Genomic DNA, 24,897 nt, shown 5'->3' with positions numbered 1-24,897 from the left:
GGGACTGTAATAACAACAATTTAGTCTTGTAGTAAGTAGAAGTCATTTTCAAAAAGAGAACACACTGAGTACTTTTGTGGCAGCCACACTTACAGCAGCAGAAGTATAAAATAATAATGGTGTATTCTAATGTTAAGACTGTGGAGAGAAATTGGAGGGACCTGACTATTCACTAGAAGCAGCTGATGCATAGTTTTACCACCACCAAGTAGAAGTCAAAAGACATGTTAGCATCCTGGTTCTGCCACTTACTAAATATGGGACCTTGGGAAAAATTCTTTATTTGATTGTCATTGACCTTGTTCATAAAAGTGGTCAATGACAATTGACAATGGTACCTCTCAGGTATGTGTAATGAACAAAAGTAGTGGGAAATGTTGTAAATTGGAAAATACATTTACAAATGTGAGATAAAATGATCACAGCAGTATTCAGTATTCAGTGACTTAGTAAATCTTGAGGAAAATTTTTGTAAACCCGAAGCATGATAAAATGGCAGTAGCATCAAGAAAGGAATAGGAAAGTCAGAAATGGCATGTGGATTTTAAATTTGGGATAGGGGTGTGTTCAGTTTCAGCAGGCTACTAGGACTGAAGATGTCCTTTAGGGACATAGTGGTTTGGCACATGAGACTGATGAAATTTTGTTTTGACCTAGAATTTATTTGGGTTATAGATCACAAACTGTGGTAGTCAGTGTGACACTGAAAATACAAGATGAGATCTTATGCTACAGTAGTAGGAACAGAAAAAGAAAGAAAGAGCAAATATATAAATGCTTTAGATAAAGAAAAGAGAAAATGTTAGAAGATATCAAGGAAGTTTGTAGTTAGGATGGGAATGGGAGAGGAATGGAAATCTGTGGTCAGAGAAGACCTCTCTGAGTACGATATTTAAGCTGCCAACTGAAAGATGAGAAAGAGCCAGCCATGTGAGTCTAAGAGGAGGAAATTCTGAATGGAGAGAACAAAGTATCACATCTATTCATCATTTTGCTCTTAACACCCTGGAATGGGCAGAAAGCCATTATCATAATTATTTTTTATGATTACAGTATGTACAACAAATGTGAAATAGAATCCTGGCACATTTTAGATGCCTCCTAAATAATTGTTCTTTTTTATTTCCTTTTAAAGAAAGCTCGATACACTTTTGAAGTTCATTCTTTCTTTCTCTTTCTTTTCTTTCTTTCTCTTCTGTTCCTTTCCTTTTCTTCTTTTCTTTCTTGGCAGGATCTCACTTTGTTGCCTGTGCTAAAGTGCAGTAGTGCAATTTCAGCTCACTGCAGCCTTGACCTTCCAGGGTAATGTGATCCTTCCATCTCAGTTTTCTCAGTATCTGGGATTACAGGCATGCACCACCATGCCCAGCTAATTTATGCATCTTTTGCACTTGACCATTTTTCCCAGGCTGGTTTCAAACTCCTGGGCTCAAGCAATCCACCCACTTTGGCCTCCCAAAGTCTTAAGATTAAAGGTGTGATCCACTGTCCCTGGCCTGATGGATACAGCCAATCACAAAGGCATGTGCATACCTATGTAAGAAACCTACATGTTCTGCACATGTACCCCAGAACTTAAAGTATAATAAATAAATAAATAAAATAGTTGCACAGTTGATCACATATTTGCTTGCTTTTATGTAAATATAACATAAAAATTTTATTACTACATTATCATTCTATTCAAATTTTTTTCTATCAGTAAAGATTTTATCAAAAAATAGGTAGGTGTTTTCAAGTGTTTGTTTACCTAAATGAAGCATCTTCTATGGTGTTCTATTGATGCTCAATATGACATATTTCCAAGTTTTCTATCATAAATATCTTAACACTGAAATATTTATATGAGGATATTTAAAATTTTTTAATATTGTTAGTATTACACCAAGTAACATATATATATATATAAAATATATATATGTATGTATGTGTATACATATAATATATATATATATATATATATATATATATATATAAGTTTTTTAAATGGAGTCTTGCTGTTTCACCCAAGCTGGAGTGCAGTGGTGTAATCTCTGCTCACTGCAACCTCCACCTCCTGGGTTTAAGCAATTCTCTTGTCTCATCCTCCCAAGTAGCTGGGACTACAGGCGTGCACTACCAATCCAGGCTAATTTTGTATTTTTGGTAGAGACAGTGTATCACTGTGTTGGTCAGGCTGCTCTCAAACTCCTGACCTCAGGTGATCCACTGCCTCAGCCTGCCAAAGTGCTATAATTACAAACATGAGCAAACTCACATGGCATATATATAATTTTATTTTATTTTTGAGACAGAGTCTTGCTCTGTCTCCAGGTGCCAGGCTTGAGTGCAGTGGCACAATCTAGGCTCACTGCAACCTCCATCTCCTGGGTTTAAGCAATTCTCCTGCCTCAACTTCCCAAGTAGCTGGGTCTACAGGCGTATGCCACCACGACCTGCTAATTTTTGTATTTTTAAGTAAAGACGGGGTTTCACCATGTTGGCCAAGATCGGATAGTATCATATAGACCAAACATAATTGAATAATGTCATGTGATTTATGGAGAGGAAGTTAGAGAAGGTATAGCCTGATTAAAAGTTTATTAGAAACATTATGGCTTATAATGCAGAATTAAATTCAGGGACTTAATAGGGAAGAAAGTGAGGCTAAGTTCCAGATGGGCAATTAAGGTAAAGAAATGTGGAAGCACGTTAGTATAGAACAGGGCATCCAAATTTTCATGAATTAGTTGAGAAGCTTCTGGAAAATGGACATTCTCATTCAGCATGTGTGGGATTCTGCCTTTCTCAGGAGTACTCAGGTGGTGTTGGTGCTGCTTTTTGGGCACAGCTCTGAGTAACAAGGAAATAGCCTTCCTTTAGAGAAATTTGGAAAAAGAACCGTTGGACAGCAATTTTAAATAACAGAATCAAGGGAAGGCATTAATCTCCTTTTATATATTAAGTAGGATTCTAGCCACAGAGGAAGCAGAATGAGATGAAAAAAAATTATTGGTCTATATTACTGCTGAATACAGATAAAAAAAAGCGGTTGCAATTATCCATAAAAAGCAGTTAGGAAAAGAAGCATCAGGATGACAGATCTAAAGATTACTTTTGCAAAGGAAAAGGGATTGTGAAAGAGCAAGGAGGGGAGAAGAAAAGAAAGTTTCTTGGGGGACTTTCAAGTTAAAACCAAGGAAGCTTGAGACACCTCACTTCCAGTTCCTTGGGTATATGCCCAGTGTAGCAAAAGTTATTGCTGTGGAGAGTACTGGAGGCAGGAGGGAGTGCTAGAATAAAACCACAGCAGCTAATTTCTCTTCATAACTGTCAGGCCTCAAAGCAAGAAGTTTCATTGACATGAGTGAATAAGATGTGATTAAGCTGCATTTTGGCTAATTTTTTTGGGGGGGTCAGCCAGTTCTTTGATAAGATAGCTGTTTTATAAAAGTCATTCACAGAGTAAGATGGCATGCCAAACTTAGTTAATTTTAGAAGCAATCTTATTATAAAATTTATTCTGTGACTATCAAAATTGTCATTTTCTAAGAATACCGCACTGATCTTGAAATATAAAAGTTTATTCTTTTCTATCAAGACTGTGGCAATTCAATGTTTTCTCTTTTGATAAGAATTTTGACATTGAAAGCTTATTCTATATGGTTTATTTGATTGTTTTAAGTCTTGCATGAGTGGATCAAGGAACTCTTAAGAAAAGGTCAAACGAGAGGATATGAGAAATGTAGGTGCTTCAGTAGTCACGTGGGCATGGGAAAATGAGAATTTTGAGAAACTGTTATTTCACAAGTGTGTATCATAGCTGATGAATTTAGAACATTTTCTTTGATGAGAGGTGAATCGCATATCACCTGAACTGGCATCCCAACTGTGTATTTCCTAAGTTAAAGGACAAGGGGAAGTACATGATAAATATTTGTGGTGTTCTGGCTTCAATGCCTCTGATGTTTTGAGTTTAAATACTCTGTAGCAATCACTATCAGCCTCGACATTGATTCTCTCAGGTTTTGATTTGTGACACTGTTTAATGGTCCCTTTTATCCTTATCAGCCCAACGTGTTCACATTAATATCCATATTTTCTATTTCAGTTGTAGGCATTTGAAACAATCTCACTTTTAAAATATAAACTTTGTGACTTAGGGATCCTATATTCTTATTTTACTCAGGACACTTCCATCACATTGCTGTCCTAGGCAATGAAAAGGAGATGCCAAAAAGAACCCTCAAAACCTTATTTTCAGAGCCAGGCATGAGGACTCAGCTTGATACTAACACTGCATAAATGTTTGTTTGGCCCTGTCATACCTATATATAATTGATGACATGTCCCCTTTGCTTTGTAGGGCCTCCTGAATAACATCCTTCCTTGAAGGTTATTATATATATATTTATTTTTAATTACTAACTTTATATTGTATAAAATATATATTATTTATTAGTTATTTTCTCTTAAAACCCATTCAGCCTACCACTGAAATGGAATATCCTGTTGTGAGAGAAGCAGTACAAACAAAGAATGTACAGACATTGAGAGCAGGTACATTTTCTTTTTTTTTTTGAGACGGAGTTTCGCTCGTTACCCAGGCTGGAGTGCAATGGTGTGATCTTGGCTCACCGCAACCTCCGCCTCCTGGGTTCAAGCAATTCTCCTGCCTCAGCCTCCCGAGTAGCTGGGACTACAGGCGTGCGCCACCATGCCCAGCTAATTTTTTGTAGTTTTAGTAGAGACGGGGTTTCACCATGTTGACCAGGATGGTCTCGATCTCTTGACCTCGTGATCCACCTGCCTCGGCCTCCCAAAGTGCTGGGATTACAGGCTTGAGCCACCGCGCCCAGCCTCTGCCACTTTCTTTTGTGTACTTTGTATTCTATTTTCCAGATGTATCTACATTGATACATTGGCTCTGGTTTAATTCATTTTACCCTTTTTACTGTATTCCCTTATACCACTCTACCACATTTAATTAGACTCTCCTGTTGCTGATAAATGAAGAAAAAAAAAAGAAAAAGAAAAATAGGCTGGGCGTGATGGCTTACACCTGTAATCCTAGCACTTTAGGAGGCTGAGGAGAGTGGTTTACGAGGTCAGGAGATTGAGACCATCCTGGCCAACATGGTGAAACCCCATCTCTATGAAAATATAAAAAATTAGCTGGGCGTGGTGGCGCATGCCTGTAGTCCCACCTATTTGGGAGGCTGAGACTGCAGTTAGCCAAAATTGCACCACTGCACTCCAGTCTGGCAGCAGAGCAAGACTCTCTCTCAAACAAAAAAAGAAAAGGAAAATAATGTAAGATTAAAAGGGCCTTTTGTTTAATCAATTTGTATGTGTGAATATTTACTATATGAGAGTTTAAGGCTGAGAAGTTCAGAATGCAAGCATGCACCACCATATTTTACAAATGCCCTTAGAATTATGACTCATGAGCCTTTAGTCTATGAAGTTATGACAATTCATTTCTCTAAAGTTTACTGTCCTCTCAAAAAAAAAAAAGGACTGAAAATAGCAAATGACATTGTCTTATTTGACCTCTTAGACATCCTCAAATGAAACTGTAACTTACTTATGTCAAAATTCAGAACCAACGTTTTGAACAATATGTATATTTTGTGAGTAAGCCCTTGATTACAAAATGGCCTTTCAAGTTTTACTTTTGCATTTTTTGCTCTTTTTCTTGACTTGTCTTACAAAAGCTTAATTAAATTCGTTTTATTTCTATGGAAAGCAGTAATATAATTTTTAAATATATTTCTGTTCTGTCTTGTGGCATTGTGAACTCTTCACATCTAGTGTGGACCTAGACTTATTTTTACATGGGAACAATTAGGTTTGTTTCTTTCTTGTTGTTATTGTTGAGACAATCTTGTTCTGTGATGTGGTTCAGAGTGGATAAGCTCTTAAAGCAGTCATCTTTCCAGTGGTTCTTTCTGTGGGAGGTAAAATGGCAGGTGAATTTGGGCCTTGTTATATGTAGAGCAGAGCACATGGCTACAACTAAGTAAAACACCCAGCACCTTCCCCAAGAGTATTGGCCAGAGCAACACAGTATCTCTTGGGCTCTTCTCCACTGGCAGCTGGAAAGTTTTTACAAGAATCCCTTTCTGGTCTGATTCCTATGTTTTGCTGACTTCTGGTGATAGGGTGTTTTATCCTAAACTGAATAGTTTTAACTGAAGAGCTAGAGAGAATGTGTTGTGTTACAATGAAGTAAGTGCAGTAGTTCCCCCTTAACTGTGGGAGATGCATTCGAAGGCCCCCAGTGAATACCTGAAAGCACAAATAGTACTGAATCACTTTTTTTTTTTTTTTTGGAGACGGAGTTTCGCTCTCGTTACCCAGGCTGGAGTGCAATGGCACGATCTCGGCTCACCGCAGCCTCCGCCTCCTGGGTTCAGGCAATTCTCCTGCCTCAGCCTCCTGAGTAGCTGGGATTACAGGCACGTGCCACCATGCCCAGCTGATTTTTTGTATTTTTAGTAGAGACGGGGTTTCACCATGTTGACTAGGATGGTCTCGATCTCTTGACCTTGTGATCCACCCGCCTCGGCCTCCCAAAGTGCTGGGATTACAGGCGTGAGCCACCGCGCCCGGCCCTGAATCACTTTTTTTCCCTATACATACGTATCTATGTTAAAGTTTAATTTACAAATTAGGCACAGTAAGAAATTAACAACTAAAAACACAATGGAAAATTATAGTAATATGCTGTAATAAAAGTTATTTGAATGTAGTCTCTTAAAATATATGGTATGGTTCTCACCCTTTTTCCTGTTTTGAACTGATACAATGCCTGTGTAATGAGATGAAGTGAGGTGAATGTGGGCATTGTCATGTAGTGTTAGGCCACTATTCACCCCCTGACTCTAAGTCAGAAAAAAGATTATCAGCTTTGAGTGTTTCTGGACCTTCAGGCCTTAATGATGGTGATGGCTGGATGCAGGAAGAGACCATGTTGATGACTAATGGCTGGACAGCACATGCAGTGTGAACGCACTGGACAAAGGAATGATTCACATCCTGGGATGTATAGAGGGCAAGAGATCAAGATTGTATTGTGCTCCTCAGATCGGTACACTAACACTTATGACTTATTTCTGGAGTTTTGAATGTAATATATTTGGAATAGAGTTAACTGTTGTTAGTAGCTGTAACCACATAATTCAAAACTACGGATGTAAAATCTGTTTGAACTTTGACTCATTTCTTGGTGTACAATTCTTAAACTCCTTAGAATTTCCAAAGTGATGTCTTTTGGTATGCTAATAATCGACGGCTGGAAGCTCCTAGGTAGATTCAGGATGGGAACTGGTCACCATCCTGAAGACATGGCTGATTAGAGGGTTGAGATCTTCTGTCTCTGCAAACTCTGGGGAGGAGAGAAGGGCTGAAGGTTGTCAGTCACCAACAGTCAGTGATTAATTAGTGATGCCTATGTATTGAAGCTTGCATAAAGTCCCAAAGGGACTGGGCTGGAGAGCTTCCAGATCCATGTATACATGGAGGTTCCTAGAGGGTGGTGTGTTCTGAGAGGGCATGAAATCTCTGTGCCACTAGGCTCATACTTTGCACTATGCATCTCTTCATCCGTATCTTTTGTAATGTCATTCATAGTATACTGGTTAAGTGTGTTTTCCTGAGTATTTGGAGCTATTCCAGCAATTCAATTTAACCCAAAGAGGGAGTCCTGGGAACCCCAATTTGAAGCCGATTGGTGAGAAGTTCTGGAGTTTCAGACTTAGGACTGATGTAGGGAGGCAGACTTGTGGGACTGAACCCTTTATCTGTGGAATCTGATGCTATCTGCAGATAGAGTATGAGAACTGAATTAGACACACAGCTTGTGTAATCTGCAAGTGATTGCTTGCTTGTTGGTGGGGAAAAACCTCTCCACACGTTTTGTCACAGACAGAAGCATTCTTTGTTGATGATTGTTGCTGTGGTGTGAGAGCAGAGAAAAGCATGGCAAGTGTGTCTTTTCCACACATATAGTGGATAAGGGGTACTACTGTTTGCTCCACTCATATTTTGGTCCAGAAATCATGCTGTTTGACACTGGTCACTCATTCCATCTGTTCTGCTAACAATACCATTTTTAGCCAATTTCATAGGGTTTCGCTAGGATGAGTTGTATACCGCAGTTCACTGATACATATTAAATTTTGATAAATTTATTCTTTGCATTTAATAAATACAAAGGGAAGAGTTCTTACTGCATTAATTACATACCAATAGGAATAATTTATATTAATTCTAATAAGGCCCCAGGTATGCTCCCAAAGGAATGCTTTGTAACAAAGCATCAGTCCTATAAAGAAAAATGATCTAAATCATGTATACAACTGTGCATACTTTTTTTTTTTTTAAATGAAGGCGGAGTCTTGCTATGTTTCCTAAACTGGTCTCAAACTTCTGGGTTTCTCAAGTGATCCTCCTTTCTCGGCCTCCCAAATAGTTGAAATTAAAGGCATGTATGACTATACTTTCTTTTGGTTTTAATAATCTATACATTATTTAAAATGCATTTTACCTTTTCCTTTAATAGATTCCAGGAGTTCTGAAGAATCTGCAGTCAGGTAGGATTTTACAGATTTAAAAAATTATATTAACTAAGAAAATATGGATGGAAGAAACTAATATCTATTGAGTGTTGTATTCTGGGCTAAATACCCTATTGTGTGCTATGCATTTATCTCATAAAGCCATCACAACTTGTGTTTTCTTATAACCTACTATTTATTAAATAGGCAGCTGTGGTTTAGAGAGGTTGATTAATTGGATCATGATCCCATAGTTGACAAAGTAGCTGACCCACAGTTTGACTGCCAGCCTATCTGGCTTTCAAATCTTTTCTCTTGCTCCTGAGTACAGATTGATAGAGATATCTGTGCAGCACTTTGATCAAGGTATAGGTCTGAATAAGAGTAGTCAGATTGTTTTAATTAATGTTTAAATTAATGAGTCTAAATAAGTTAAGCTCTCATTTTAGGTTACTGTTAGAAATGAGGTTAGTCCTTGAGTTTGTCTTAATAAATCTGACAATTTTTGTGGTAACCAGCATCTTTTTTTAAAAAATTAACCATTAAAGTCTTTAGGGCAGAGTAAAGGTTTGGCCATAGGACTGGAAGTTTTACAAAACCAAGATTTGACAAGTCTTGGAGAGAAATTATTTAACTTCCCAGTTTTGTTTTCCCTTTAGGCTAGTATTTCTGCCTATTTCCATAATGCTTTTTTAATTTTTGTTTTTCTTTTTCTATGACTTTTCTTCCTTGGTGTTTCATTATGTTTTCAAATTCTGCTGGCTATGTATTCCCAATTTTCCTATAGGCAGAACCAAAAGCACATAGAATTACAAAAATTTAAGGAATCTTAGGACTAATTAAAATATCTTCTAGTACTTCAATCTGTGTTAATGTTATGGTCAAATGATATTCCAGATAGAGAATTTGAGAATCAAAGAGATTAGGATGCTTTTTTTCAGACATAAGACATGGTAGAAATGAGATTTGAACTCGTTTTAAAGCCCAATACTCTTCCTTCTTTTTTTATTCTATTGGCATGTTTTTTTTTGTTTTTGTTTTTTTGAGTCAGAGTTTCACTCCTGTTGCCCGACTGGAGTGCAACAGCACAATCTCAGCTCACCGCAACCTTTGCCTCCCGGGTTCAAGCGATTTTTCTGCCTCAGCCTCCTGAGTATCTGGGATTAAAAGCATGCACCACCATGCCCAGAAAATTACATATTTTTAGTAGAGACAGGGTTTCTCCATGTTGGTCAGGCTGGTCTCGAATGCCTGACCTCAGGTGATCTGCCCGCCTTGGCCTCCCAAAGTGCTGGGATTACAGGTGTGAGCCACCACGCTTGGCCTTGCATGTGTTTTAATAATACAAAGGGGGAGTGAGTCTGGTACACCCAGTGGATAGAATGAGAATGGAATTAGCTGGTGAACCCAATGGATATGGCTAAGAATGGAATGAGCAGGGAAGGCAAAGTTTGAGGAGAAATGACACTGGATACGGATTATTCAATAAGAGATTAGAATATTGGGGTTTATGACAAGCCTGATAAAATAAAAAGATGAAGGACACAAGATATTGGGCGTTATCTAAAAAGACACATTAAAATAGAGGGTTCGAGGAAGCTCTAAACAGACGGCTGTGCTTTTTAAATCAAGAACTAACAAACTTGAAGATTTTTGCTGTAAGATGCTAAAACATTTGGAGACACTGGGAGGAGTCTCTACAGCAGACAGAAATGTGGTATCATCTAATTCCATCCTGACTTGCAGAGGGTGGCTTAGAGCCCCTTGGGTACTGATGGACTGCAGATAACTGAACTACATAGATCTGTGGCCCAGGGCAGGTATCTCCTCATCTCTGCCTCTTTTCCCAATTCACTGATGTCCTTCCCATATGCATGTAGGCTGGGTCAGGGGCATCATTGGCTGTCAAATCAGTCATGAAGTTCAGCTGGGTAGTTGGAGGTGTGTCTGTGCTGGTAGTTAGTAGATACTCCAGTTAGGTTGTTATTCAAGAGAAGGGATATGGAGCGCTCCCACTCCTGGTCATTTGAGGCCATCCTTTCAGGAATCTGCTTTAGTAGATAGAAGATTTGAAGATTGGAAACAGCCATGGAGGCCTGCATAAGTGGAATCTGGAAGTGGGAAACCATAGAAAGATATTTAGATAGTACTTAGGGAAATAGAGGTACAACTGCCAGGACTCTGTTTTTCCATCAGTCTCTCTCGTTGGATATCTGAGTGCCTATGAAGGTTTTTAAGGGCTTACTAGTTTATGTGGACCTGAATAAGGTAGGACCTATAGAGTGAAAATAATTAGGTTTTTATAATTGTTAATATTTTAATCATCTTTCTGGGAAGAGTATCCTAAATAAGAAAATACATCTTCATTATTAGACTTTTGTACATTTAGCTCTCACACATTTCAAATACAGCAGGGGATTCTCTGTACTCTTTTAGGACAAAGGAAAGTATTGGGACCTTCTTAAGTGGTTGCTATGCTGAGGAATCAAGACTCTCACTTTGAAGCAACACAGATTAGTCTTTTAATCAGAGATGGACAAGAGAAAATGGACCTTTCTACCTTGTTTTAGGTCGTAAGTTTCCTTCCATTTTAGGTGACAAAAGTTATGTCATCCATTAATTGAATTTCACGTTCTGCTTCAGGACAGATAACTTGTGAGGGTAAATTATTGTCAAGCTCTGCCAATGTATTAACTATTTGTTATGGAGCTCAAGGTCAGTTTTTGTTGAATATTTTATAGATTTAGACAGCCGGAGGCAAAAATAGGTAACCAAAATCTATTTTTAGAACAGAGGCTATATATTTTAATTGTATCAATAAATGTTACTTAATATACAGAAGGCTAACCTTTTCCCAGACTGTGTTTTTGTTTGTTGGAGGGGGAAACTGAATGTGAACTGGCAGTTAAAAAATTAAAAAATACATACATATATATATATAAAATCAACTTGCTCATTTTTATTGTATATTTTTGCTCTAAAGCATTTTGCAGGAACTGTGTGTGGATTCATGCCCTAAACCAGATGATGAAGACTTCAGTGTTACTACCAAGGTAAAGTGGTCTCTTGTAAAACTTTCTCACTCAGTCAACTTCTGCATAGTATTTACTTTAAAATTTAGCAGTGGTTTACCTATTATTGTTTTATGATGGTTATGGAAAGTTGGTCAGAGAAAACCATAGACATGGCTAGTTGATTAAAAATTTTTATTTAATGTTCGTAACTAACAAAAGATTGGTAAGTACTGTGACAGAGTGCTGAACCAAAATGAACTGGAAGATACATAGCAACAGAAAAATCACCTTAGGAAATGCTTTCCCCAATAGAGAAAATATGAAATTTGATTCAGGTTTAATTAGATAAATATTTTGACTTTTAAATCAAACTAGTGTGACATCTGTATTTTTGCCAGTATACATCTTCAGTGGGTCAAATTACTTGTGGTTATCATGGAACCTCCCTGGCACCTTTTAGTTGAAAAACTGTACAACAAATAGCATATAGCTGTTTTTCCTGGACACTTATTATTTGGGTATTATATACTTGGTAGGAGAGATTGTTCCTCTACTTATTTGTTCTGTAGTGAAACTAAAATATTAAAAACTGTAGAAAAAATAGCTGGGTGTGGTGATATACACCTATAGTCCCAGCTACTTGGGAGTTTGAGCACAACCTGGGTAGCCTAACAAGACTGCATCTGATTTATTTTTTTAAATTATACCAAGTTCTGGAGTACATATGCAGAACGTGTAGGTTTCTTACATAGCTATACAGGTGCTATGGTGTTTTGCTGCATCCTTCCCCGTCACCTACATTACATACTTCTTCTAATGTTATCCCTCCCCAATCCCCCCACCCCCTGCTATCCCTCCCTTACCTCCCTCTCCTCTCGACAGGCCCTGGTGTGTGATGTTCCCCTCCCTGTGTCCGTGTTCTTATCATTCAACAGCCACTTACAAGGGAGAACATGCAGTGTTGGGTTTTCTGTTCTTGTTTTCTGAGAATGATGGTTTCCAGTTTCATCCATGTCCCTGCAAAGGACATGAAGTTGTCCTTTTTTATGGCTGCATAGTATTCCATGATGTGTATGTGCCACACTTTCTTTATCCAGTCTATCATTGATCGGCATTTGGGTTAGTTCCAAGTCTTTGCTATTGTAAACAGTACTGTAATAAACATATGTGTGCATATGTCTTTATAACAGAATGATTTATAAACCTTTGGGTATATACCCAGCAATGGGATAGCTGGGTCAAATGGTATTTCTAGTTCTATATCCTTGAGGAATGGCCAACACTGTCTGCAACAGTGGCTGAACTAATTTACACTCCTGCAGTGTAAACGTGTTCCTATTTCTCCACATCCTCTCCAGCGTCTGTTGTCTCCTGATTTTTTTAATGATCGTCATTCTAACTGGCAACTCAATGTGATTTTGATGTGCGTTTCTCTAATGATCAGTGATGATGAGCTTTTTTTCCTGTTTGTTGGCTGCATAAATGTCTTCTTTTGAGAAGCATCTGTTCATAGCCTTTGCCCACTTTTTGATGGGTTTGATTTTCTTGTAAATTTGTTTAATTTCTTTCTAGATTCTGGATATTGGCCCTTTGTCAGATGGGTAGATTGCAAAAATTTTTTCCCATTCTGTTGGTTGCTGGTTCACTCTAATGATTGTTTCTTTTGCTGTGCAGAAGCTCTTAAGTTTAATTAGATCCCACTTGTCTATTTTGGCTTTTGTTGCCAATGCTTTTGGTGTTTTAGTCATGAAGTCCTTGCCTACACCTATGTCCTGAATGGTATTGCCTAGGTTTTCTTCTAGGGTTTGTATGTTTAAATTTTATGTTTAAATCTTTAATCCATCTGGAGTTAATCTGTGTATAAGGTGTAAGGAAGGGATGCAGTTTCATCTTTCTGTAGATGGCTAGACAGTTTTCCTAACACCATTTATTAAATAGGGAATCCTTTCCCCATTGCTTGTTTTTGTCAGGTTTGTCAAAGATCAGATGGTTGCAGAGGTGTGGCATTACTTCTGAGGCCTCTCTTCTATTCCATTGATCTGTATCTCTGTTTTGCTATCAGTACCATGGTTTTGATTACTGTAGTCTTGTAGTATAGTTTGAAGACAGGTAGCATGATGTAGTCATCTCTGATGGCAGTTTGTATTTCTGTAGGATCTGTGGTGATTTTCCCTTTATCACTTTTTATTGCATCTATTCTTCTCTTTTCCTTTTAATTAGTCTGGCTAGTGGTCTATTTTGTTGATCTTTTCAAAAACCAGCTCCTGGATTCATCGATTTTTTTGAAGAGTTTTTTGTGTCTCTATCTCCTTCAGTTTTGCTCTGAACTTAAGTTATTATTTCTTGTCTTAGCTTTTGAATTTTTTTGATCTTGCTCCTCTAGTTCTCTTAATTGTGACAACAGGGTGTTGATTTTAGATCTTTCCTCGCTTCTCATGTGGGCATTTAGTGCTATAAATTTCCCTGAAGACACTACTTTAAATGTGTCCCAGAGATTCTGGAACAATGTGCCTTCGTTCTAATTTCAAAGAACACCTTTATTTCTGCTTTCATTTCATTATTTATCCAGTAGTCATTCAGAAGCAGGTTGTTCAGTCTCCATGTAGTTGTGTGGTTTTGACTGTTTTTCTTAATCCTGAGTTACAATTTGATTGCGCTGTAGTCTGAGACTAGTTGTTATGATTTCTGTTCTTTTGCATTTGCTGAGGATTTACTTCCAATTATGTGGTCCACTTCTGAGTAAGTGAGATGTGTTGCTGAAAAAAATGTATAGTCTGTGGCTGTGGGGTGGAGAGTTCTGTAGATGTCTATTAGGTCCAATTAGTCCAGATCTGAGTTCAAGTCTTCGATATCCTAAATTTTCTGTCTCGTTGATCTAACATTGACAGTGGGGTGTTAATGTCTCCCACTATTGTTGTGTGGGAGTCTAAGTCACTTTGTAGTTCATTGAGAACTTGCTTTATGTATCTGGGTGCTCCTGTATTGGGTGCATAATATTTAGGATACTTAGCTCTTCCTGTTGCATTGATCCCTTTACCATTATGTAATGTCCTTCTTGGTCTCTTTTGATCTTTGTTGACTTAAAGTCTGTTCTATCAGAGACTAGGATTGCACCTCTTGCTTTTTTTTTTTTTGCTCTCCATTTCCTTGGTAAATCTTCCTCCATTCCTTTATTTTGAGCCTATGTGTGTCTCTGCATGTGAGATGGGTCTCCTGAATACAGCGTACCAATTGGTCTTGACTCTTTATCCAATTTGCCAGTCTATGTCTTTTGAGTGGGGCATTTAGCCCATTTACATTTAAGGTTAAATTAATATTGTTATGTGCAAATTTCATTCTGCCATTTTGATGCTAGCTCATCATTTTGCCCGTTAGTTGATGCCGTTTCTTAATAGTGTCTATGGCCTTTACAATTTGGTATGTTTTTGCAGTCGCAAGTACTAGTTATTCCTTTACACGTTTGGTGGTTCCTTCAGGAGCTCTTGTAAGGAGGGCCTGGTGGTGATGAAATCTCTCAGCAGTTGCTGATCTGTAAAGGATTTTATTATTTCTTCTTCACTTATGAAGCTTAGTTTGGCTGGATATGAAATTCTGGATTGACAATTCTTTTCTTTAAAGATGTTGCATATTGGCCCCTACTCTCTTCTGGCTTGTAGGATTTTGGCCGAGACCTGCTGTGAGTCTGATGATGTGCTTCTCTTTGTGGGCAACCTGACGTACCTCTCTGGCTGCCTTTAGCATTTTTTCCTTCAATTCAACCCTGGTGAATCTGGCAATTATGTGCCTTGGGGTTGCTCTTCTGGAGGTATCTCTTTGCCATGTTCTATTATTTCTTGAATTTGAATGTTGGCCTGCCTTGCTAGGTTAAGGAAATTCTGGAAAATATCCTGAAGAGTGTTTTCCAACTAGGTTTTATTCTCTCTCTCACATTTAGGTACACTGATTAATCACAGATTTGGTCTTTTCACATAATCCCACATTTCTTTTCAGTCTTTTTTTCTCTAATCTTGCCTTCTTGCTTTATTATTTCATTGAGTTGATTTCAATCTCTGATATCCTTTCTTCAACCTGATCGATTTGGTATTGAAACTTGTGTATGCTTCATGAAGTTCTTGTGCTGTTTGGCCTGCACCAGCATCCTGTACCAGCAGCGATGGGTAAAACCCAGCCCAATGACGGTATCTCTGCTGTGTGAAGCTCACTTCATAGGAAGGAAAGGGCATAGCCTCCTGGTTCCCAAGCACTGCAAGAGGTGATATTCAAAATAGATAATCTGACAAGGTCATCAGCCAACAGGCAGAGGCCCAGGGACCCCTGCAGTGCCACAAATTAATTAAGTCTTTAATTTCCAGATCACAGAGAGCTCCTGAGAGTCCACTATAAAAGGTACCTGGGGCACTGGCTGTTTCCACGGCAATAAGGAAGTATTTCAATATATGAACAACTAGGGAACTGAGTTCTGCCAACAACCAGGTGAGCTTTGAGGTGGCCCTTTCCCAGGTGAGTCTTCAGATGACACCCCAGCCCTGGCAGATGACTTGGCTGCAGACTTAAGGACCCTGATAAAATAATAATGGGACAGGACAGCTGTGTATCTGCCCCAATCCCAGGAAGAATCCACCCAGCATCAACAATAATCACCAGAACATCAACAATGACAGCCAACATCTGTCAAGAGCACTTGGACACTGTGCTGTGTTGAAACAGATCCTGTTTTTTCTAGTTCACAATACCTCAGTGATAATGACTACTACAGCCCTCACTCTGCACTGGCTGCCTGATTCTTTGGTGCCAGGAGAGAAAGCAGTACAATTTAAGGCACCAAAGGGCTGACCCCAGAAGAGGTGGGAGAGGACCCAGGATGGAAGATACAAAAGGGATGAATATGCAGCCAGCATGACGGTCAGGGAGACTATGGGAACATGCTCAGGTAACACGAATAAAAGCAGAACTCAAAAATGCAGGGTCTCACAGAAACAGCCACAGGGAGACATGGACACGCCTGGAAGGGAAGCAGGGGCTGCTGATTATTCCTGGACGCAGGGAGGCAATCTGCGCCAGGGATTCTCAATCTTGGTTGCAAGTGAATCAGGGGGCAAGTAAATGAGCAGGTGGCAGTCGGGCATGGTGGCTCATGCCTGTAATCCCAGCACTTTTGAGGCCAAGGTGGGCAGATCACTTGAGGCCAGGAGTTCTAGACCAGCCTAGGCAACATGGCAGGCTAAGGCATTTGTGCCAGGATGGAAACCAGTGCCTTCTGCTTCCTGCATTAAGAAAGCCTTGTAAGAAAAAAGTGAGCTGAGTTGAATGGCAAGCTTGGTGCCATAGTTGATCTCCACTGTGGTGCTGCCTCCTCATATCACCAACTGGTCACAAAGTGTAGACTGTCAGTGTCCCATGGACCACATGTCAAGTGTGGTTAAACCACAGATATGGCATTGGTATAAACACTCTAAAATTTAGTTATTTTGGGCTGGGTATGGTGACTCACACCGGTAATCCCAGCACTTTGGAAGTCCAAGATAAGTGAATCACTTGAGGCCAGGAGCTCCAGACCAGTCTGGCCAACCTAGCAAAACCCTGTCTTGTCTTAAAAAAATTAGCTGGGCATGGTGATGCATGTCTATAATCTCAGCTACTACTCAGGAGGGCGAGTCATGAGAATCCTTTGAAACTGGGAGGCAGAGGTTGCAGTGAGCCAAAATTGAACCACTGCACTCTAGCCTGGGCAACAGAGCCAGATCCTGCCTCAATTAAAAAAAAGAATTTTTTGAAGTATACTTACTTTATTTTCTTTCCCCACTAGAATGTGAGCTCCAGGTGGACTGCTGTATCCTCAGTACATAAGACAATGCACAGCAGGTGCTGAACAAATACTTGTCACCTACTGTAGGAAAAAAAAAATCAAATCATAAAGATATAAGAGTATAGTCTTCTCTTCCATCAATTCCTCTCCTCCAAAGTGAAAGTTTTGTGCATGCTTTTAGAAGAAAATGTACAAGCATATAGTTTTTAAAAAATATTTTGACAGATTTAAATGGGATCATACTATACAGAGTTCTCTTTGTGTAGTTAATAGTACATCATCTGGGTTCATTCTAATTTTTTGTTTTGTTTTGTTTTGGTTTTGAAATAGGGTCATGCTCTGTCCCCCAGGCTGGAGTACAGTAGTGTGATCACAGATCACTACAGACTTAAACTACTAGGCTCACGCAATCCTCCTGCTTTAGCTTCCCAAGTAGCTGGGACTGCAGGTGCACCGCTACCATACCTGGCTTGCTTCATTTGTGTTCATGATGTATGCTTGTCTGGCATGTGGCTATGCCCTGCTGGCATTACCATTCTCCCATTCATTGCAAAAACAGATTGTTCCCTGTTTTTTACTATCATGATCCATGCTACACTGAGTGTTCTGCTGCCTGTCCTGGGGTATGGTGACAGCTCTATCCCTGCCTAGCTGGCTTTGAAAAGTTTAAAGACAACAGTGCAGGCTGGGCACAGTGGCTCACACCTGTTATCTCAGAACTTTGGGAGGCAAAGGCGGGGGTGGATCACCTGAGGTCAGGAGTTCAAGACGAGCCTGACCAAAATGATGAAAACTTGTCTCTTCTAAAAACACAAAATTAGCTAGGTGTGGTGGCTCATGTCTGTAATTGCAGCTACAGAATTGTAACTAGTTCTCCTAGATAGCTTAATATATTTTGTTGGTTGACTGATGGATTGATTGATGGACTCTCCCTCTCTCCCAGGCTGGAGTGCCACGGTGTGATCTTGGCTCACTGCATCTTCCGCCTCCTGGGTTAAAGCAATTCTTCCACCTTAGCCTTTTAATCACAGTAGCTGGGATTACAGCAACACCACACCCGGCTAATTTAAAAAACATTTTTAGAGATGCTGTTTCACCATATTGGCCAGGCTGGTCTCAAACTCCTGACCTCAGGTGATCCACTTGCCTCAGCCTCCCAAAGTGCTGGGATTATAGGCGTGAGCCACTGTATTGGCCGATAGCTTGTTACTATAAAACATAGCTTTCTGGGCCCCACTCAGATTTTCAGTTTAGTAGGTCTGGGTGGGGCCTGAGTATCTGCATTCCTAACACATCCCCAGGTACTGCTGCAGCTGGTTCAGGTCGACATGTAGAGACACACTGGAGTTGATCCTCAACACTCAAAGTGTGGTCCATGGACCAGCAGCCATGGTACCACCTGGTGCTTATTAACAGTGCAGAATTTTAGGCCTCTGCCCAGATCCACTGAAACAGAATCTGAATTGTAACTAGTTTTCTAAGTGGTGTGTATGAACATTAAAGTTCAAGAGACACTGGAAGAAAGCAGGAGTGAAGAAACTTTTTCTGGAAAACTTTCAGCATTCCGGGCCATATGATCTTTGTCACAAATACCTGTCTCTTCCTGTGTAATGGAAAAGCAGCCTTAGATAATATGGAAATCGATGGGTGTGACTGTGTTCCTGTAAAAATGTATTTAGAAACACTAAAATTTAAATTTTACAGAATTTGCATCTGCCATGTAATATTATTGTGATTTTTTTTCACCGTTAAAAATATGAAATCTGGCTGGGCGCCACGGCTCAGGCCTGTAATCTCAGCACTTTGAGAGGCTGAGGCGGGCGGGTTGCTTCAGGCTAGGAGTTTGAGACAAGCCTGGCCAACATGGTGAAACACGGTCTGTACTAAAAACAAAAAAAATGTTTTGTTTTTAGTATACTCACTGGGCGTGGTGGTGTATACCTGTAGTAACAGCTATTCAGGAGGCTGAGGCAGGAGGATCACTTGAATCCAAAAGGTGGAAGTTGCAGTGAGCCAAGATCATGCCACTACACTCCCGACTAGGCAAAAGAGAGACGCTGTGCCCCACAAAAAAAATTAGCCAGGTGCAGTGGACCATGACGGTCATCCCAGCTTCTGGGATGGCTTCTGGGAGACTGAGGCACGGGAATCATTTTAACCTGGGCAGTGGAGGTCACGATGAGCTAAGGTCATACCACTGCATTCCAGCCTGGGAAAGAGAGCAACACTCTGTCTCAAAAAAATCAAAAATGAAATCCATGCTGAGCTCATGAGCCATATGTGGACCTCAGTCTATTTTTGGCCAGCCCTTGGCTTAGAGGAATGTTCTGAGAGGCAGGTCACCTGCCACATTCTACTGCCAGCTCACAGTGTGACCCCGAAGCCAGTTAGCTCACCTCCCTGGCTCTAGATTTTGTCTTATGGAAAACGAAGGGGTTAGATCTCAAGTATGCCAAATACTGGGCCCTTCCCTTCCTTCTCATGCACACAGCAGATACCCACGGTCACTCATGGCATTCTTTCCCACTGAGTTACGTTCAAGCAGCCCTCCAGGTGAGCGCTGCCAGTGGACTGGAGTTGAGCAAGAAATGGCATCTCATTGCTCTTCGGTGACTCCATGTTCCCTAAGATCACTTCTAGCTCCAGTGCCCCTGCATTCTGCCTTGTACATCACATTCTTCTTACACCCTAGTCCCTTGACTTTACCAGGGTGCGTTGACAAACTCTGTCTCTTTTATGTCAAATTTTTTTTTTTTTGTATTTTTAGTAGAGATGGGGGTTTCTCCATGTTGGTCAGACTGGTCTTGAACTCCCAGCCTCAGGTGATCCACCTGCCTTGGCTTCCCAAAGTGTCAAAGTGTTGAGATTACAGGCATGAGCCACCGTACCCAGCCTCTTTTTTTTTTTTTTTTTTTTTTAGAGAGACGAATTCTCACTCTGTCGCCAAGGCTGGAGTGTAGTGGCACAATCTCTGTTCACTGCAGCCTCCGCCTCCTGGGTTCAAGTGATTCTCATGCCTCAGCCTCACGAGTAGCTGGGATTACAAGTGCACACCACCATACCTTGCTAATTTTTGTATTTTTAGCAGAGATGGAGTTTTACCATGTTAGCCAGGCTGGTCTTAATCTGACCTCAGGTGATCTACCCACTTCGGCCTCCCAAAGTGCTGAGATTATAGGCGTGAGCCTCTGTGCCCAGCCAATAGTTCGTTCTTGTACATAACTTAGTACTCAGTTGTACATTTGCACATAATGGGTAAATCTGTCTGTTCACTTGCTAATATATGTCTGGCTTACCTCCAGTTTGAGTTATCACAAACAAAGTAGCTAAGAACATTCCTGTATCAATCTTTTATAAACATATGTTCTCTGCTCTCTTGGGCGGATGTCTGGGAAGGGAGTGGCTGGCTGTATGGTCACTATGTCTAACTTAAAAAAAAAAAAAAAACCTGCCAAACTCTTCCAGAGTCACAGAAGCATTTTATAGTCATGCCAGCAGAAACCACAATCCAAAATGGCTCTAAGCTCTAAGAGGCCATATACAAAAAAGGGAACATAAAACTATTACACACAAACCAGTGAGGCATTGGGTCTTCAAACCCAAGCAGGGAGATTGCTCACACTTGCTTTTTTTTTTTTTGAGATGGAGTCTCACTCTGTCACCCAGTTTGGAGTGCAGTGGTGCAATCTCAGCTCACTGCAACCTCTGCTTCCCAGGTTCAAGCAATTCTCATGCCTCAGCTTCCGAGGTAGCTGGGATTACAGGCAAGTACCACCACACCCAGCTAATTTTAGTATTTATAGTAGAGACGGGGTTTCACCATGTTGGCCAGGCTGGTCTCAAACTCATGACCTCAGGTGATCCTCCTACCTCCACCTTCCAAACTGCTTTGATTACAGGCATGAGCCACCGCGCCCCAGCACATCTGACTTTTGAGAGGAAGTCACTCGGGTGAAGAAAGGTTGTAAAGGGGGCCAAGAAGCCATGCAGACCCCAAAGCCCAGGCCTCCCTCACCTGGCCCCTGAGCCTAGGAAACCCAGGCAGCCCAGACCTGCACAAGCTACATTCCCTTCTCCAGTTAACTAAAGGGATCGGGTGTAAAGAGCCATACCAGGAAATTCCAGCCTAGGACAGGGTTGTTCTTGTCACTCTCTCCAGTTCCACAGGGGTTACAGGTGCCAGATCTGGCTTATACCTTTGGGAATAAAGCAAGGGATACATCTATTAATGTTGCTAGGAAACAACACCCTGGCCCCAAGATGGGCATCCCTAAACACCAAGGTACTCACAGAGCCAGCCCCCTTTCAGGTGGCTTGCTTTCAAGCCCAATGAGCCAGTTCTCACCACACCCTCCTTGGCAAGATGGAAGTGTAGAAATGAATAAATACAACTTGTACAACTAAAAGCTGCCCAGCATTTACCCAGGACTAGGGCACAGCTTATTATGACATTTATCTCACTGAATTTTCAGAAAATACTCTGGGTAATAAATGGAGGTTCATGCCTGTAATCTCAGCACTTTGGGAGGCCAAGGTAGGTTGATTGTTTGAGCTCAGGAGTTCAAGAACAACCTGGGCAACATTGTAAGATACCATCTCTTAAAAAAAAAAAAAAAATTAGCCAGGTGTGGTGGCACGTGGCCACAGACCCAGCTACTCGTGAGGCTGAAGTGGGAGGATCACTCCAGCCTAGGCGATGGAGGCTGCAGTAAGCTAAGATGGCGCCACTGCACTACAGTCTGGACAAAAGAGTGAGACCCTGTGTAAAAATAATGGAGGCTCCCAGTGAGGCATGAAGGAACTTCATGGACAGGCCTTGGGGTCCCCACCCAGGTCTCCCTGCTTTTACTCCCATCCCTAATATCCACCTTCCCCAGGGCAGCATGGATTGTTATAAGCCAGAACTCAGCTGTGTATGGTGGATTGCACCTGTAATCCCAGCTTCTTGGGAGGCTGAGGCAGGAGGATCTCTGGAAGCCAAGAGTTGGAGACCAGCCTGGGGAACATAGTGACACCTGTCTCTATAAAAAAAAAAATAAAAAGGCCAGGCACAGTGGCTCACACCTATAACCCCAGCACTCTGGGAAGCCAAGGCAGGCGGATCACCTGAGGTTGGGAGTTTAAGACCAGCCTGAACAACATGGAGAAACCCTGTCTCTACTCTAAATACAAAAATAGTCGGGTGTGGTGGTACATGCCTACAATCCTAGCTACTCGGGAGGCTGAGGCAGGAGAATCACTTGAACCCAGGAGACAGAGGTTGTGAGCCAAGATTGCACCACTGCACTCCAGCCTGGGTGACAAGGGCGAAACTCTGTCTCAAAAAAAATACATATATAAAATAAATAAGTCAGGCATGGTGGTGCACGCCTGTAATCCCAGCTACTTGGGAGGCTGAGGAACAAGAATCGCTTGAACCCAGGCGGTGATGGTTGCAGTGAGCTGAGATGATGCCACAGCACTCCAACCTGGTGACAGAGCAACACTTGATCTCACAAAAAAAAAAAAAAAAAAAAAAAAAAAAAATTGTGTGTTTTGTTCCACTCCCTGAACCCTCAGGGACTAAACATCACTAAGCACAAAAACAGCAGTCAGTTTCACCTGCTCAACAAATTAAGAGCCAGGTCAGTAGAGGAGCATCTTGATTCAAACGCTGTCCTCCTCCTGAGGCTCTGCCTCTCCCATGGTTGTCTCCAACAACCTGGCAAGCTGCAGGGAATGCAAAGGTGGGCATCCTTCTTTCATAAAAGGAAGCCGAACCAGGCGATCAGCACAGGCATTGGTGATAAGGAATGCTGAAGTCCATGCTACAAATGTGGCCTTCATAGCAGGGAGAACACTATAGGTGAGGCTGAAGGAATCCAGGTGATAGGTGACGTTAGGGGTCAGTGTGACGGGGTTAAGGGATACCAGATGGCTGGTAAAGTGTTATTTCTGAGTGTGTGGCTGTGAGGGTGCTTCCATCCTCACCCCATGTGACTGGGCACCACCTAATCAGCAGAGGGTCCAGACACAAGAAAAAGTCAGAGAAATGGTAAATTCATGTGATCTCTCTTCTGCAGCCAGGATGCCATCGTCTCCTGCCCCCTGGAAATCAGAACTCCAGGCTGTCTGGCCTCTGGACTCACCCCAGTCACTCCAGGTTCTCAGGCCTTTGGTTGTGGACTGAGAATTCCACCATCAGCTTCCCTGGGTCTGAGATCTTCGGACTTGGCCTGAGCCACGCTACCGGCTTCTCGGGTTCTTCAGCTTGCAGATGGCCTAGCATAGGACTTCTCTATAATCACATGATCTAGTTTCCCTAGTAGATCCCCTCTCACCCTCAATCCATCCACTCACCCATCATCTATCAATCATCCATCATCTATCCATCCACCTATCATGTATCCATCCACTATCTCTCCATCTATCATCTAACTATCATCTACCAGTCTATCATTTATCCATCCATCCATCCTACTAGTTCTGTCTCCATGTAATATACAGAGACCCCACCTCTGCCTGCCAATGACCTTCAACTGGGTCATGGATATGGGCCATTTCCGTAGAATGCTCAGCCACGGAGCATTGTAAGTCTCCCATGAGACAATTTATCTCATCACCTGGACCACCCAAACGGCCTCCCACCAGGATCACAAAGTCCTTTGCTGAGGTCCGAGTGGCTGGCACCACGGATGTCCCAGATTTCCACCCACCATCAGGGTCTGACTGAAGGCCTATATCCTGGGCATCCCTGGAATAGAATGAGGAACTGAACCTGGGTCTGGGGATTGTCTCTGTATGGCCAACAGGTCTGTGGAGAATCCAATGCACCAGTCTGGCTCCGTCACAGCTTACCATAGTAAGCTTACCCCAGAACAGACAACAGAAACAAAAACAGCCACCCTACTTCCCCCATGTCACTTGCAATTTCACGTTCCAGCTTGTCCGGGCTCAGGATGCGTCTTACATCCTTGTTTAATTGGCAGTTGTTTTTCTTTCTTACTGTTACACACAATAACATATCGTGCAACTGATGGTGTCTCAGATTTGAAGAGTTAAGGTACATGCAGTGGAGGCCCTGACCTGATTCCCAAAAGAATGACAGAGGTGGTGCAGGGGGGCACGCCTTACATAGCGGGCAGAGTCTAAAACCCAGTATAGCCTAAATCACCTGCAAATGGGGCTCCTTTGGCTAAACGAATGTGCATGGTCAACTGGGTGTGTTGGACAGAAACACTTCAAACAGCAGGAACACGCGGGATGCCAAATGCTTAGAGACAGAAAAAGTGAGCCTGACTCAAGGAGGGACAGTCACGTGCCATGGCAAACAGCATCAACTGTCTGCTTGGGCAGCGTTTATCTCTCTTCTTTTCTTTTCTCGAGAAGGAGTCTCACTCTGTCTCCCAGGCTGAAGCGCAGTGGTACCATCTTGGCTCACTGCAACTTCTGCTTCCTGGGATCAAGCGATTCTTCTGCCTCAGCCTCCTAAGTAGCTGCGATTACAGGCGCTCGCCACCATACCCAGCTAACTTTTGTATTTTTAATAGAGATGGGG

General features: G+C 41.4%; 1 protein-coding gene and 1 long non-coding RNA gene across 8 annotated transcripts in view; both read right to left on the bottom strand.

Annotated features, from left to right (window-relative positions):
* LOC116557379 (vitamin K epoxide reductase complex subunit 1-like protein 1) overlaps positions 1–24,897 on the bottom strand; it is a 69,993-nt gene that overhangs the window by 4,939 nt on the left and 40,157 nt on the right. For 2 of the 7 annotated variants that reach the window (XR_004271494.1, XR_004271495.1), the window contains exons 5-6: positions 24,113–24,117; positions 13,180–13,191 (exon numbers count right to left, since the gene is read on the bottom strand). The exons of 1 other annotated variant lie outside the window; for it this stretch is intronic. The gene's annotated coding sequence lies outside the window, so the exon portion shown is untranslated. Of the gene's footprint in view, positions 1–5,451; positions 5,931–10,997; positions 11,001–13,179; positions 13,192–15,549; positions 15,798–17,339; positions 17,442–21,472; positions 21,557–24,112; positions 24,118–24,897 lie in introns of those variants that run through there. 4 more of the 7 variants (XR_004271490.1, XR_004271493.1, XR_004271491.1 and 1 more) reach the window with 3 other exon arrangements.
* On the bottom strand, positions 17,451–24,780 carry LOC116557381. Its single transcript, XR_004271497.1, has 3 exons — positions 24,356–24,780; positions 20,327–20,329; positions 17,451–18,065 (listed from the first exon to the last, which is right to left on the bottom strand). It is a non-coding gene; the product is annotated as an uncharacterized LOC116557381 (long non-coding RNA).

This window comes from Sapajus apella, unplaced genomic scaffold, assembly GCF_009761245.1.
Source record: "Sapajus apella isolate SASKATOON/1434 unplaced genomic scaffold, GSC_monkey_1.0 scaffold19, whole genome shotgun sequence".
Lineage (NCBI taxonomy): Eukaryota > Metazoa > Chordata > Mammalia > Primates > Cebidae > Sapajus > Sapajus apella.
Note: the sequence above shows the minus strand (reverse complement) of the source record. Positions and strands in the feature narration are given on the sequence as shown.